The sequence below is a fragment of the Prionailurus bengalensis genome, chromosome D2 (genome assembly GCF_016509475.1).
Source record: "Prionailurus bengalensis isolate Pbe53 chromosome D2, Fcat_Pben_1.1_paternal_pri, whole genome shotgun sequence".
Taxonomy (NCBI): Eukaryota; Metazoa; Chordata; class Mammalia; order Carnivora; family Felidae; genus Prionailurus; species Prionailurus bengalensis.
In genome coordinates, this window is record NC_057351.1 from 55,764,343 (window position 1) to 55,777,615 (window position 13,273).

At 37.6% G+C, this 13,273-nt stretch overlaps 1 protein-coding gene across 2 annotated transcripts in view; it reads left to right on the forward strand.

Annotated features, from left to right (window-relative positions):
* LCOR (ligand dependent nuclear receptor corepressor) overlaps nt 1-13,273 on the forward strand; it is a 144,277-nt gene that overhangs the window by 116,001 nt on the left and 15,003 nt on the right. The window lies entirely within an intron of this gene.

Genomic DNA, 13,273 nt, shown 5'->3' on the forward strand with positions numbered 1-13,273 from the left:
TCATAAGTATTAAATCTTGAGTCTGGAGCTTTTTGTAGGCGTGTGAAAATACTATGGTTTGTTGACTAGTAGTTGTGAGATGTTAATTGTGCTCTTGCCAACCTTATTTGGTCAGCAGTATGAAATGATCAGGGATTATTTGGTACGTTAAATTCCTGTTAACTTGGTATTCTAGAAGGATCACTCATGTTTTCATGCGTAAAGTCTGAGTGGTAGCCTGAATGCTGTTTTGGCCTCATTTCAACTCTTAAGTCTATTAAAAATGCAATCTTCTTTTAAATGTGAGATAAATACACTGATTATATCTGTTCTAACATTGGGAAATACAATAGCAACCCTTATTGAAGACAGGTAAAAACCTTAGGTCTCCCCTTTGCATTGTAGCATTTTCCAAAGGAAAAGCAAATAGATCTGGATCTCATTTTAGATGCTTTTTATTTAAGAGAAGTCTATTTTTTCAAGTTTTTATTATGAACTGTATGAGTGTGGTGATACTTTTGTAAATACTATAAGGTATGTTAATTTTACGGTATTTATAATTATAATCTACTTCTGTTGTGTACAGTCTAGTTCTGTCTCGAATATTGGAGCACAAAGAGTCTTGGGGTTCATTGGATATAATCAGTCTCAATTAGAATCTGTCTTTTAAGAATGCAGATGCCTGGGTTCTACACCAGAACATGTTCTGTATTTTCAAAGTGTTAGTGAAGGTTTTTGGTTTGGGTTTTTTCTTTTTGTATTTTTATTTTATCTATTTTATTTTATTTTATTTTATTTTATTTTATTTTATTTTATTTTATTTTAATTTTATTTTTTTTTTTTATTTAAAGTTTATTTACTTGTTTTGAGAGAGAGAGAGTGCGAGAGCAAGTTGGGGGGAAGGAGAGAGAGAATCCCAAGCAGGCTCAGCACTGTCAGTGCAGAGCCTGATGCAGGGCTCAAACTCACAAACTGTGAGATCATGACCTGAGCCGAGATCGGACACCCAATCAACTGAGCCACCCAGGCACCCTTCTTTTTGTATTTTTAAATTTTATTTATTCAGTAGATCTTTTTCTAACCATGGCAGAGACACATAACAAAATTTGCCATCTTAAGCATTTTAAGTATACAGTTTAGTGTTAAGTATATTCATACTGTTGTGACCATATGAAGTTTTGATTGACCCACGGATTAAATACTATGATTCATCCCATTCTAGTCTTTCATTTTTTCTTTTAATGAAAAACATGGAAAGTGGGGAGTTCAAGGGATCTGTCCTCCTCACATAATGAGTTGCCTCTAATAACTCATGACTCCAAACCATTTACACTGATGTGTGTGCCACTTTGGCACTCTTTACTCAACCTCAGAATGCGAACGAGAGCTTTTATCTGCTGATCTTTTTCTTTTAGATTCACTTTTAATTAAATCTCAAGTATTAATTCAGTTTCACTCTTGAGACTCACATTGCTTTTTTAGAAAGAGAACTAAATCTATATTATGAAATTACCAGTTAAGAGATTACATTAGAAACTTATAAATTCATTGTTAAATAGAAGCATTGTTGATTTGGTGCCAGAGGAGGTGAATCTTGAAGAGTAGGTAAGGCCTAAAGAGGACAGGAGAGAATCTCCCAAGAGACAGAATTTGACGGGCCTGGTTTAAAGTGCCATCACTTCTCATTTTTCATATGTGATCTTGAATAAGTTACTGAGACTTTCTGAGCTTCAGTTTTCTTATCTGTAAAAGGAAGCTTGTACTACCCACCTGCCTCAGAGATTTGCTGTGAGACTCACATGAGATTCTGTATGTTAAATACTTGGTACTTTGCCGGGCTCTTTGCAGATACAAAAAAGAAAGAAAGTGAGAGCATCTGGCAGGAGGTAACCGTAGTGAGGGGCAAGGAAAGTGAGAAAGTCCTATTGAAATTTGTAGAGGAAGCCATTTGTATTGATTAGAACTTTGAAAGAGGCAGATAAGTCTGTAGTAGACAGGGACACTGGGCAGCCAGTCTTATTTTAGCTCTAGTCAAATACATAAAATCTTGGAACTATGATTAAAACCTGGAATGTTGATTTTCTGCATTTCTTGGTGCTGTTCCAGGGGAATATTGTCAAACTATTAGTCATTCTTTGTTTCTTTTCAAAGACTAGAATAAAAGTTGTTAGAAAGTAGATGCTTAAGATTAAAAATTACAAAGCTGTGTAGAATATATCTGCATTTCCATCACTGAGTTTTTTGTAGAGTCAAGCTTGAAATTTTACGTGCTTCGAATAACAAAATGTAAAGAGCTAAGTGTGGGAGTGTGAGGATGGGTGTGTACGTATGTGTTTAATCATCAAACTTTTCGCTTTCCAGTGAAAGAATTTGGGGAATCTTCTGTCAAAGATTTAGTGATTTTTAGTTACACTCTTCTCAAACTGGAGTTCTGAGCATTTCAAACATAAATCAGATCATAGCTAGTACAGTTTAGACATGTTCATTCCAGCAAACATTAAATCGACTAGAAACATTTTTGCCAGGAAAACTTGGCAATGTATCTCTAACTAGGTAAAGATGGATTAAGAAAATAACTAGGATAGCAGATTCTTGTGAGGTGCTGGGAATTGGTGAGTCTGTGTAGACCAGTTTTTCAAACTGAATCAACAGATTGAGATTGTTAGTCGGTTTTAAGATCAGTTTAGTGGGTCCTAACCAACATTTAAAAAAGAAATACAAAGAAAAGGAGAGCGCATAGCTATAAAGGGTAAATACTGTTTCATTGAAATGTATGCCATACATATGAAAACTGGGATAAGTGGACTGTGTCATTTTGTAAAGTATATCTGTTTCTGGTTTGCAGTCAAAACTCCAGTGGCTTTGAAGGCCATTATGTAAACCATACCCTTTCATCCTGGTTATTCTGGTACCTTGGAGAGCATACTAGCAACCTCCTGTGTTAGGAGGCTTACAGTTAGGAGCCTACACCTTTTACTGTCTGACCTTCGAAATTCCCTTCTTCCTTTCCCTGCCTTGTTGATTTGAGCTCATTTTCTTCTTTTTTCCTATGCTGATTTCAGTTCCCTTGAAAAATGTCTTGGGAAAATTATTTTTATTACATAGGAATTTATTTCGTTATTCATTGCTTACTTATGCCTGAAATTATCTGAGTTCCGTGTTTTAGGCAGAGAATCTACTGATTCTACTAAAAGGACCTAGGTCCTGTCCCCAGAGAATGTTCACAAACCAGTGGAGGAGACAGCCATGTCAACCATTCTGTTACCATGCGACATAAGTGCTATTTAATAAAAAAAAAATAAAAACCGTGAGAGCAGAGTAAGAAATGCCTAACACGGCCCCCAGGAGAAAGTGTCAGGAAGCATGGAATAGGAGCAGTGGGAAGTTGACAGAATTTTATGTAAAAAAAAAAAAAAAAAAAAAAAAAAAAAAAGTTGGATTTGGACTTTAAGAAGATGGCAGTTCTGGATAATGGGAAGCAAACTAAAATGAGAAACTAGTGGCAGGGAGCATAGAATTATACTGTTCTTCAAGGAAAGATGAGTCAGGGTAGTTGAACTGGATAGTGTATTGGAAGCAAGAGAAATGACGTGACCTGAGGGTAAGGAGTGAGGTGTGTGTGTGTACAGTTAGTTACATTTTGTCTTCAATATTCCTGAGTGAAACCTTGAATATACAGATGATTCTGCTTAGTTCATCCCACTCCAGCACATCTCCATCAGTATACTCGAGTTTCCAGAGAGGTGAAGTGTTCGAGAATGATGGAGTGAATTCCAAGAGCACTCCAGAATGGTAGCTCTAAAAATGCTTGTTTATCTCTATATGTTAAATTTTAAAATTACAAACCTCCTCTAACATTCATGAGGTGAACAAGTGATAAATGGCATTAAATTTTGTATAAGGTACCCTAGGAATCCTTTTTTAAGGTTTTACATTTTACAAAGTGATCTAGAGTCTTTAGATGATTAGCTACTACCTAGGAATGCTATCCTTGTGTCAATTTTAAGTGATTTACTATATGACAGCAAAAGTAGAACTTTTCCACTTTTAAGGCTTATCCCATAGATTTGTATGGTTTCAAGAATAGAGATTTAAGAACCTCAAAGGAACATGAGAAAAGTTAGGATATAGAAGATTCCCTAGCAATCATGAAAAGCTTGGGATACTATCAAATATCTACTGCGTATTGAGCAAATATAATCTGCTAGTCTCCCTCTTCCTTTCACCCCCAAAGAAACTAAGAATATTTGTCAAAAACATACCACTTTATTTCTGGAGAGGAAAGAACATTGTGTTGCTGGGATCTGTCATGTGAACTGTTAAATGTCCTCTTGTTTGTTTTCATTTGTGTCAGCTCCCCACGCCTCCTTTAGACCCCCCCTGTGTGTACACACTGCCTTGAAGGTGGTGGTGTGGGTTTTGGGTTTACAGTTATTGTTGTTATTGCTATTATTACAAAAGAAATATATTCCCGTTGTAACGGGAACCTTGTCTGGATGCCAGGGGAGCCATGTACAGTCTTTGGCCTTACTGGGCCTTGACAGATGTTTTTTTCCCCCTCAACTCTCTTTAAAAGAGCCCCATGATACCGTGCATTTTCTCTCAGGTGGGGAATGAGCACCTTTTTCTGTTTAAGCAGTGCTATTTTTCCAGTCCATCATTGTCCTGCTCATTTAAATTGGGAATGAAAAGGCAATTTCACCAAAGAACAACATAGATTTTAATCCTTTACCTGACTAAAAAAACAAAAAGAGAAATAGGCCTGTCTACTAGCTTGTCATGAGCTCTCATGTAATCCTGACCTTTTAAAATGTCAGTTATGCTTTTACGATCCAGATCTCTTTTCAGTCTGGCTTTACTGACTCAGGCTGGTGACACACTTTTTTCATTTCGAAGCAGCCCAAGGCAGAGGTCTATCCTTTTCATTTATTATTATATTATTTGTTAAAGTGTTTTCTAAGAATTCTTAGTTATAGTTTTCATTATATTAATAATTTAGGTTTGTGCTCTCACCAAACCAGTATTTAGTTATATCACTTAGGGATATTTCTTCCCTCACTTCCAGGAACTGTTATTTTTTAATCTATGCCGTCCGGTCCAGAATCCCATGTCTTTCACTGCTTATGAACCCTCCCTCCTTTTCTTTAAAATTAACACCCAAATGTAGTTGCTCTTACATGCATAGTCTTACCTGAGGTGATAGAAACAAAAATCAATTTGGTGGGAACAAAAACTTTATCAGACGTAAATAGTTTGACAGAAGTGTCTGTGAACTCACTACATTCCTAGAGAGGAGATGAAGGCATTGGACTGTATGTGGTGCTTAATGACCCTTTGCTCTGACTTCTATTCACCAAGTAACTTTCTGATTACATTTTGGCTTCCTGGGTACATTTTCCCATAGTAAAATGGGTGAAGATATGTTAAATAGGGATTTTCTTGATAATTATATTCTTATTGTAATTTAAGAAATTTGACAATCTGGCTAAATTGAAAAGAAATAGAAGATACAAGCCCTAAAAGGCTTATCTAATATTTAGATCTACTCTGAATAATAGCCCTCTATGAGAGATACTAAACCCAGAGATACAGAAAAGCTAGCAAACTATGGCTTTATCCTCAGTAAGCACCCCTGAAGCACCTCTCCTTCCCCCCATTTAGAGCATTCATAATTTTTTGAAACTTTGTTCTGCTCTGCTTCTAGTAAACTTGGTTAGGAACATAATAACCTTAGCTGTTACAGAGGGATTGCATGTCTTTTGTTTCAGATCAGTAGTTCTTAACTGTTTTCCACTTCACACCTGAACAAGATGCCACGCTGCCATCAGCGGTAGCTCTGGTTTTGAAAGCACAGGTGCGCGCGCGCGCACACACACACATACACACACACACACACACACACACACACACATCCCTAAACCCCTACTCCTCCATGGTTCTGATCTCTGAGGAGTGATCATTCTCCTTAACCTCAATTTTGAGAGTTGTTTTTTCTATCTAAATCCATCTAAATTCTATTTCAGAGAATTTGGATGTCAGCTACATGGAAATCAGGTATAAAACTGCCTGATTTTAAGAGGTCACTTCCTCTTCTGTCATCTTCTGAACTTTATTTCTCAGCGTTTCTTTGTCACTTTGGTCTACTCTGCCCTTTTATGGTTTCTCCTAGTCCAGTTCTGTGGAAGGAAAACTTGGTTGTTCAGTAGTTTAGATGTTCAACTGTACTGTACATGGCTTTTAGAAAATCTGTATACCCCATGCTGCCCCTTCTCTACTCCACACACACATATACACATAAAATTTGTCATAGTCCTTGGAATATTCTTGTATCCAAGTATGGAAGATAACACGTATTGAGCAAATATAATCTGCTAGCCAGGGATTGATGCATTCCCAGTGCAGAGCAAGGACTTGGCAGTAGACTTATCCAGGCCCTTAAATATACTTATGTTTTCTGTGCTCAAAGGACCAGAGATAAGGAATTAGAGAACATAATTTTAGATTATTGTCTAGCAAAAAAATACAGTTCTTAGCCTTGAAGGGAACTCAGGGTGCATTTTTATGTGTTCTTGTATTTAAGTAGAAGAATCAAGCCAAATAAAAGTATATCTCTTTAACTATTTGGTCTACTCTGTCAAGTGTTGTCTCTAATTTTCTTCCCCCTCTGTTTTCCCGGGATTACCTTTTTCTGCTAAGATCAGCTCTCACCCAGACATCATTCAGTATCTTTATTGCTCTTTTTAGTCAAGAAGAATGTATTTTGGTCATCATTGATAATTGCATTTGCTATCGAGTTTTATTGGTAGTTAGCGGATACTGGAGAGACTACCTGAATCCATCAATCTCAAATTCTTCTAAAATTTCTTCTTAAAATTGTCGGTTCAGCTGTCTGCCACATCTCCTCTATTTGTTCTTTTACCCTAAAATAACATAAGCATTGACGACCCACCATTTATATTAACCACAGGAATGCTTTTCTTTGAGAATTTAAGTATTGTAGTATTGACAAAGTAGGCGAGTTCAACTGTGTCTAACCTCTGATCTAGAAAAACATCATTGAGTAAATCATTACAGATAGGGTTGTGAAACAACACATCACTCTTAAACTGTGCCTTCCAAAGTTTTTATGAATATTATCTTATCCTTTTACCACACCCTTAAGAATTAGGCATTGAGCAGAGGATAGAAAGACAAAGTGGTCAAGGTCATGCAGGCTATTTCTCTCCCAGGAGAGAAACTCAGGACTAATCCAGGGAGTTGGAAGTCAAGTTTCTCTCTTCTACAGCCCTTCCTTCCTTTTACTAGTCCCTGGGATCTTACTACTCTTTAGTGGAGGTGAGGTATTTCTGATTGATAAATAATTTACTTAACTGTTACAGAGTTCTGTTATTGAGCAGAAGAGACATGAAATCAAACAAGTGATTTTGAAATCTGTGATGAATTATTGTTCTTCTAAAGATCTTACATAGTCAGATGTGAAGGACATACCGTGATACCGACCGTAATCACTGAACTAAAACATAGTGCTTTCCCTTCAGTCGAGTTGAGTGAAAATGCTGCAGGACAGAAGCTTGCCCCTCTCTGGTTTACCTCCTTACTGCCTGAGAGTATTCTGAATCAAGGCAAATGCATATTTAGGCTCTGTCAAATGCCTAACACTGTAGGAAAAAATGGAATGACTGGAAGCAAAGGTAAAGACTAGCTGTTTAAAACTCAGGCAAAACTAGCCAGTTTTTAAAAACACCTGTTTTTTGTTTGTTTTGTTTTGTTAGAAAACATGAAAAATTGTGATAGAATTAAAAACTTCAGGAAGTTGAGGTTAATTTAAAATTTTTTAAATCCTCTGAAATTAAAATTCATCTAAACTTAGATCTTATTGAGAAAATTTCTAGGGAAAAACAAGGTAAGAACCTTGATAATTTAGGGGCGCAGTCAAAAGTGGTTTTATTACTATAGTTATAAAGTTAGTTATTATAACAGGGCCATTTAATGACACTTGGGCAAAGGTTAGTATTAATGTGAAGGTTGTCAGATCCAAGTGAAGCTGCTGGTCCACTTGCCTTCCAGACATCTCAGATTCAGAATCCTTTAACACTTCACCTCAAGTGTGTACAAAACAGAACTCATCAGACACATACATACCCCAACAGTCACCAGCCCCCAGCTTCATTGCCTGTGTTCCTATCTCACTAAATGATGCTGCCTGAGACTAAAACCCAGGAAGCATCCTTGATGCTCTCTCTCCTTTTTTGCTAAGAGAAAACAGAAGAGTGTAAAATGTGATCCCTGCCTAGTTGCTTACATCTCAAGTAGCCCAAGTAGCTTACATCTGCTTGGAAAGCTAAGAGAAAGACAAGTCAGTAAAGGATACAAATTATAAATACACATGATTTCTTATGATTGCCAATGTATTTACAAACCACTGTGGCTTGGAGTTCAGGAAAAGATACAGTCACTCCAAGTGGAAATGGTTTTGAAATGGCCCAGGATGTAACTGATAAAGAGCACCCTATTGCTTGCTCTGATGACCTGTGGTTCATCAGTACGTTCTCTCTCATCCTGTCTTTTTACCAGGAAACATACACAAATGACCCTTTGTTGATATCTCTTTCTTTTAAGCAAAGCTGCCATTTGCGATTTTAATCTTTTCATCTCCTGAGCTTCCCACCAGTAATCGCTGTAAGCGCCTCTTAAAGTTGCTATATAGCTTGTGACCGCCTCTCCGATGCTGTTCTTCAGCCCCCTGGTGCTCTGTTGCTGTTCCGGGTTAGAGTTCAGTAGGTACTGATAACGTTTCTGCAGTATGCCTTAGGTTTGAAGGCGCCTTCCCCTTGCCATGGTGCTGTGAAATAGATACCTGCCTACCTACCTACCTGTAGTTATTTGTTCTGTCTTTGGGGACTAAACAAGCCATATTGCCACAGCCATCGTTTCAGGGCTGGTTTCATGGCCCTTTGGAAGACTTGTTTACGTTAGTTGAGGTTAACTAAAATATTGAAGTACTACTATTGAAACATGGGATAGCAGCAGATCCAAGTCTCACAACCATAAAAGAGGTTAGATCTCACCTGTGGATGAATTATTACTCAGTTTTTTATTCTGTGTGGGCATCACTTTAGAAAAAATTGCTTTCTCAGTTTCCTTCAGAGTACTCTGTCCTCTTATTGGGTATCTCTTGATTTAATTAATCTCTAAGCATATTGGTTTTGTTTTGTTTTTTAATCTTTTTGTTTGTTTACTTATTCTGAGAGAGAGGGAGAGAGGTAGGGAGGGGCAGAGAGAGAGAATCCCAAGCAGGCTCCACACTGTCAGCACAGAGTCTGACGCTGGGCTCGGATTCACGAAAAGTGATACCATGACCTGAGCCAAAATCCAGAGTTGACCACTTAACCTGACCCACCCAGGCACCCCTCTAAGCATATTGTTCACCCCAAATACTAAAGCCTACTTCCAGAGCACAGCCCTAGGCATGGAGCAGTGTCCAGAAGATTTTCACACTTTGATGATGATTGTGCTTCTCAAGGTGGGGAGAACAATTTATCTCCAGTTTTTCTCTGCAGTAAGATGCCATGATATTTCTTAATCTTTTTTCATAAACCTTGACCAACCCCCTTTACCTTTTTATGTATTGCTAAAGTGCACTTAGAGAGTATATTTTTATGCGTTGAAAAGGCAGTGATAGCCCACTTATTTGTAGGCACTTAGTAACATCAGGAACACCTCCAAAAACCAAAAACTGAGACATAAAGTCCTCTGAGCAGTTGAAGTTGTTAGAAAATCCATGTACTTTACTTAAACTATTCCTGAAAACATCATTTCAGAGCCTGTTTATTTTTACTTAAAGGACCAGTCTAGCACTTGAGATGTGGTTCGTCAGCTGTCAGGCAGAAACACTCTTGAAGGTAAAAGTAGGGCTTCGAGCCACAGCTACTATCTGGAAGCCAATAAAAAGAAAGATTTTAGTAACATACAGACTGCCAGCGTGACTTTTTCATGTTAAGGCAGTCAGATTTACTTAATTGAGTAGCTCCTAAAGCTATCAATGTATTTTAGTTCAGTATAATAAAAGTAATGGCTCAACTTTAATAATAGTGCACATGATAACCCCCCTGAGTCATTAAGAAAGAAGAAATTGTGTTCAGAGGAGGATATAAGTTTTAAACGACTTCTATCAAAAATATTTTTAAAATTTTAAATGTTTGGTACTTGAAGTGTAAACTTTATGCAGAAAATTCACCTTAGGTTGTAAAAAAGCATTAATGCACATCTCTGAGTTATTTGTTACTGAGGTATGTTTAATGTGATTAGCTGACAGTAAAGGTAACTGATGACTTCGTAGTTTTTTCCTTTGCACTAATCCTAAGTGGAAGAGGGGGCACGTGCTCTATTAAGACCAAAAATGGTTACGTGTTTTGGCCAAGGTTACACAACTAGTAAGTGGCAGAATACTCACCACTGTTTCCCAGTGCTCTATCCTGTGACAACATATTATGCTATTGGTACTGTCTGATAGACATAGCGGCAGGGTATGTCCCAGAAGGGTCCTTCTGGGACTAATTTCTCTGTGAGCTACAAAGCGTGCAGCTGCATGAAGAGTGTATTAAGCTCCTGTGTACGTATCATTGTGTCTGAGAGTTGAAAATGACTTAACCGTCAGTCCCCCAAGGGTGTCACTGGTGTCTCCTCTTTTCTAAATTTAGGAAGGAGATATTTGCCATTCGCATACAGCAGGAGGAGCTTCTTCCTGTTGACCTTTCAGATGTTGCCTTTTTGAAACTTTTACTGAAGGACAATATATAAGCAGGAAAATGCACATATTATAAGCATACTGCCCAGTGAGGCTGTTTTCCAGTCGCCTTCTGTCTTGTCTTTTCTTTGTTAGATTTTGGCTCCATTGCCAGTACATAGTTTAAAGTTCACCATCACCGGGGCACCTGGGTGACTCAGTCGGTTAAGTGTCCGACTTTAGCTCAGGTCATGATCTCACGGTTGGTAGGTTTGAACCCTGCATCAGGCTCTGTGCTGACAGCTTGGAGCCTGTAACCTGCTTCAGATTCTGTGTCTCCCTCTCTCTGCCCTTTCCCCACTCGAGCATGCACGTGCTCCCTTGTGCTCTCTCTCTCAAATTAAACATTAAAAAAAAATTTTAAGTTCGCCATCCCCATGCACCTGTTATAATATTTCTGAATCTTTTTTTCCCTTTTTATTATTTTCTTTTATTTTTTTAGTTTACATCCAACTTAGCATATAGTGCAACAATGATTTCAGGAGTAGATTCCTTAATGCCCCCTTACTCATTTAGCCCACCCCCTCCCCAAACCCCTCCAGTAAGCCTGTTTGTTCTCCATATTTATGAATCTCTTATGTTTTGTCCCCCTCCCTGTTTTTATATGATTGTTGTTTCCCTTCCCTTATGTTTATCTGTTTTGTCTCTTAAAGTCCTCTTATGAGTGAAGTCATATGATATTTGTCTTTCTCTGACTAATTTCGCTTAGCATAAAACCCTCTAGTTCCATGCACATAGTTGCAAATGGCATGATTTCATTCTTTTTGATTGCCAAGTAATACTCCATTGTATGTATGTGTGTGTGTGTGTCTGTATATGTATGTATGTGTATACACACACACACACACACACACACCACATCTTCTTTATCCATTCATACATCAGTGGACATTTGGGCTCTTTCCATACTTTGGCTATTGTTGATAGTGCTTCTATAAACATTGGGGTGCATGTGCCCCTTCGAAAGAGCATACCTGTATCCCTTGGATAGATACATAGCAGTGCAATTGCCGGGTCGTAGGGTAGTTCTATTTTTAATTTTTTGAGGAACCTCCATATTGTATTCTAGAGTGGCTGCACCAGTTTGCATTCCTGCCAGCAGTGCAAAAGAGATCCTCTTTCCTCTTTCCTTGCCAACACCTGTTGTTGCCTGAGTTGTTCATATTAGCTATTCTGACAGGTATAAGGTGGTGTCTCATTGTGGTTTTGATTTGTATTTCCCTGATGATGAGTGATGTTGAGCACTCATGATGGAGAAGTGTCTATCATGTCTTTTGCCCATTTCTTCACTGGATTATTTATTTTTTGGGTATTGAATTTGATAAGTTCTTTATAGATTTTGGATACTAACCCTTTATCTGATATGTAGTTTGCATGAAAGAATCTTTTTTCTTGGTTTATTCACAATTCAGTGACCAATTTCAAATTTAAAGTAGGCATCTGCTAAGACATGTAGAAGACTACATTCTGTAGTCTCATGTAGGTCCTTTCAGATACCCATGGCACCGCTGACTAAAACTGCTGTCTTGCTAGTTGTGAAAATAAAAACATAGTGGAATCTTCCTTCATGAAGAGTAGTTTAAACAACAGATTTGACAGATAGTTTGGTTTTGTTTTGTTTTGTATTTAGACATGTTTCAGCAGCTTTTTACCACCTGGTCTTAAAAATCTCCCTGAGTCAAGAAAGGGGGAGCGCCTGTTCTTTTGTGCTTTGTGCTTTGTGTGTGCTTTCTGACATCTCACAACAATCCTTTGAAATATCAATACAGAGTTCCAACTCCAGATGAGGAAACCAAAGTTCAGAGAGGTTAAGTAATTTACCTAAGAGCCTGTAGATAGTAAATGTCAGAGCTAGAAGTAGAATGTGAGTTTATCATATTCCACAATCTGTGCTCTTTCCATTAAAAGCACACTGCTTCAGAGGCCAGAGGGGCGTGAGGAAGGTAGGAGGCCAACGTAGGCTGCTTATAATTGCATCTTTCAGTGTATTTGAATTATGAAATTATTGATCTCTATTTCTCATTGCCCCAGGAAGGGAGCAGAAGGGTTCCTGTATTACTGTTTGCAGAATTATAAGTCTAACCAATTAGTCATGCTGAGAAACCATGTTAAAACTATAATTTCCCTAAATATTTCCAAACTAAGGTTTGCAATATAGTGCGTCTGAGTTTTTGTCAGTGTTGTGGGCTTACAGATCAATGATTATTTAACAGAAATACCCAGGTCTAAAACAAAAGTATATGTTGACCAACTGGAGTTAATGTAGCCAAAATTTTATTTTCCAAAAAATTATTTTCAATGATATTTCTTCTCTATATGATAAAAATAACTGTGAAGGATCTCTTAAAAGGTATGAAGGATGTTACTGAAATTTGAGAATATAACAGGGCTAGCCTTATATTTTAGTTAGGTAAATACCCCTCATTTATGGAATCAAATTTACCTGGGCACTTAGAAGCAGTTTTAGAGTGTCCATTCTCTTTACAACATGAGTAACGTCTGGTGAAT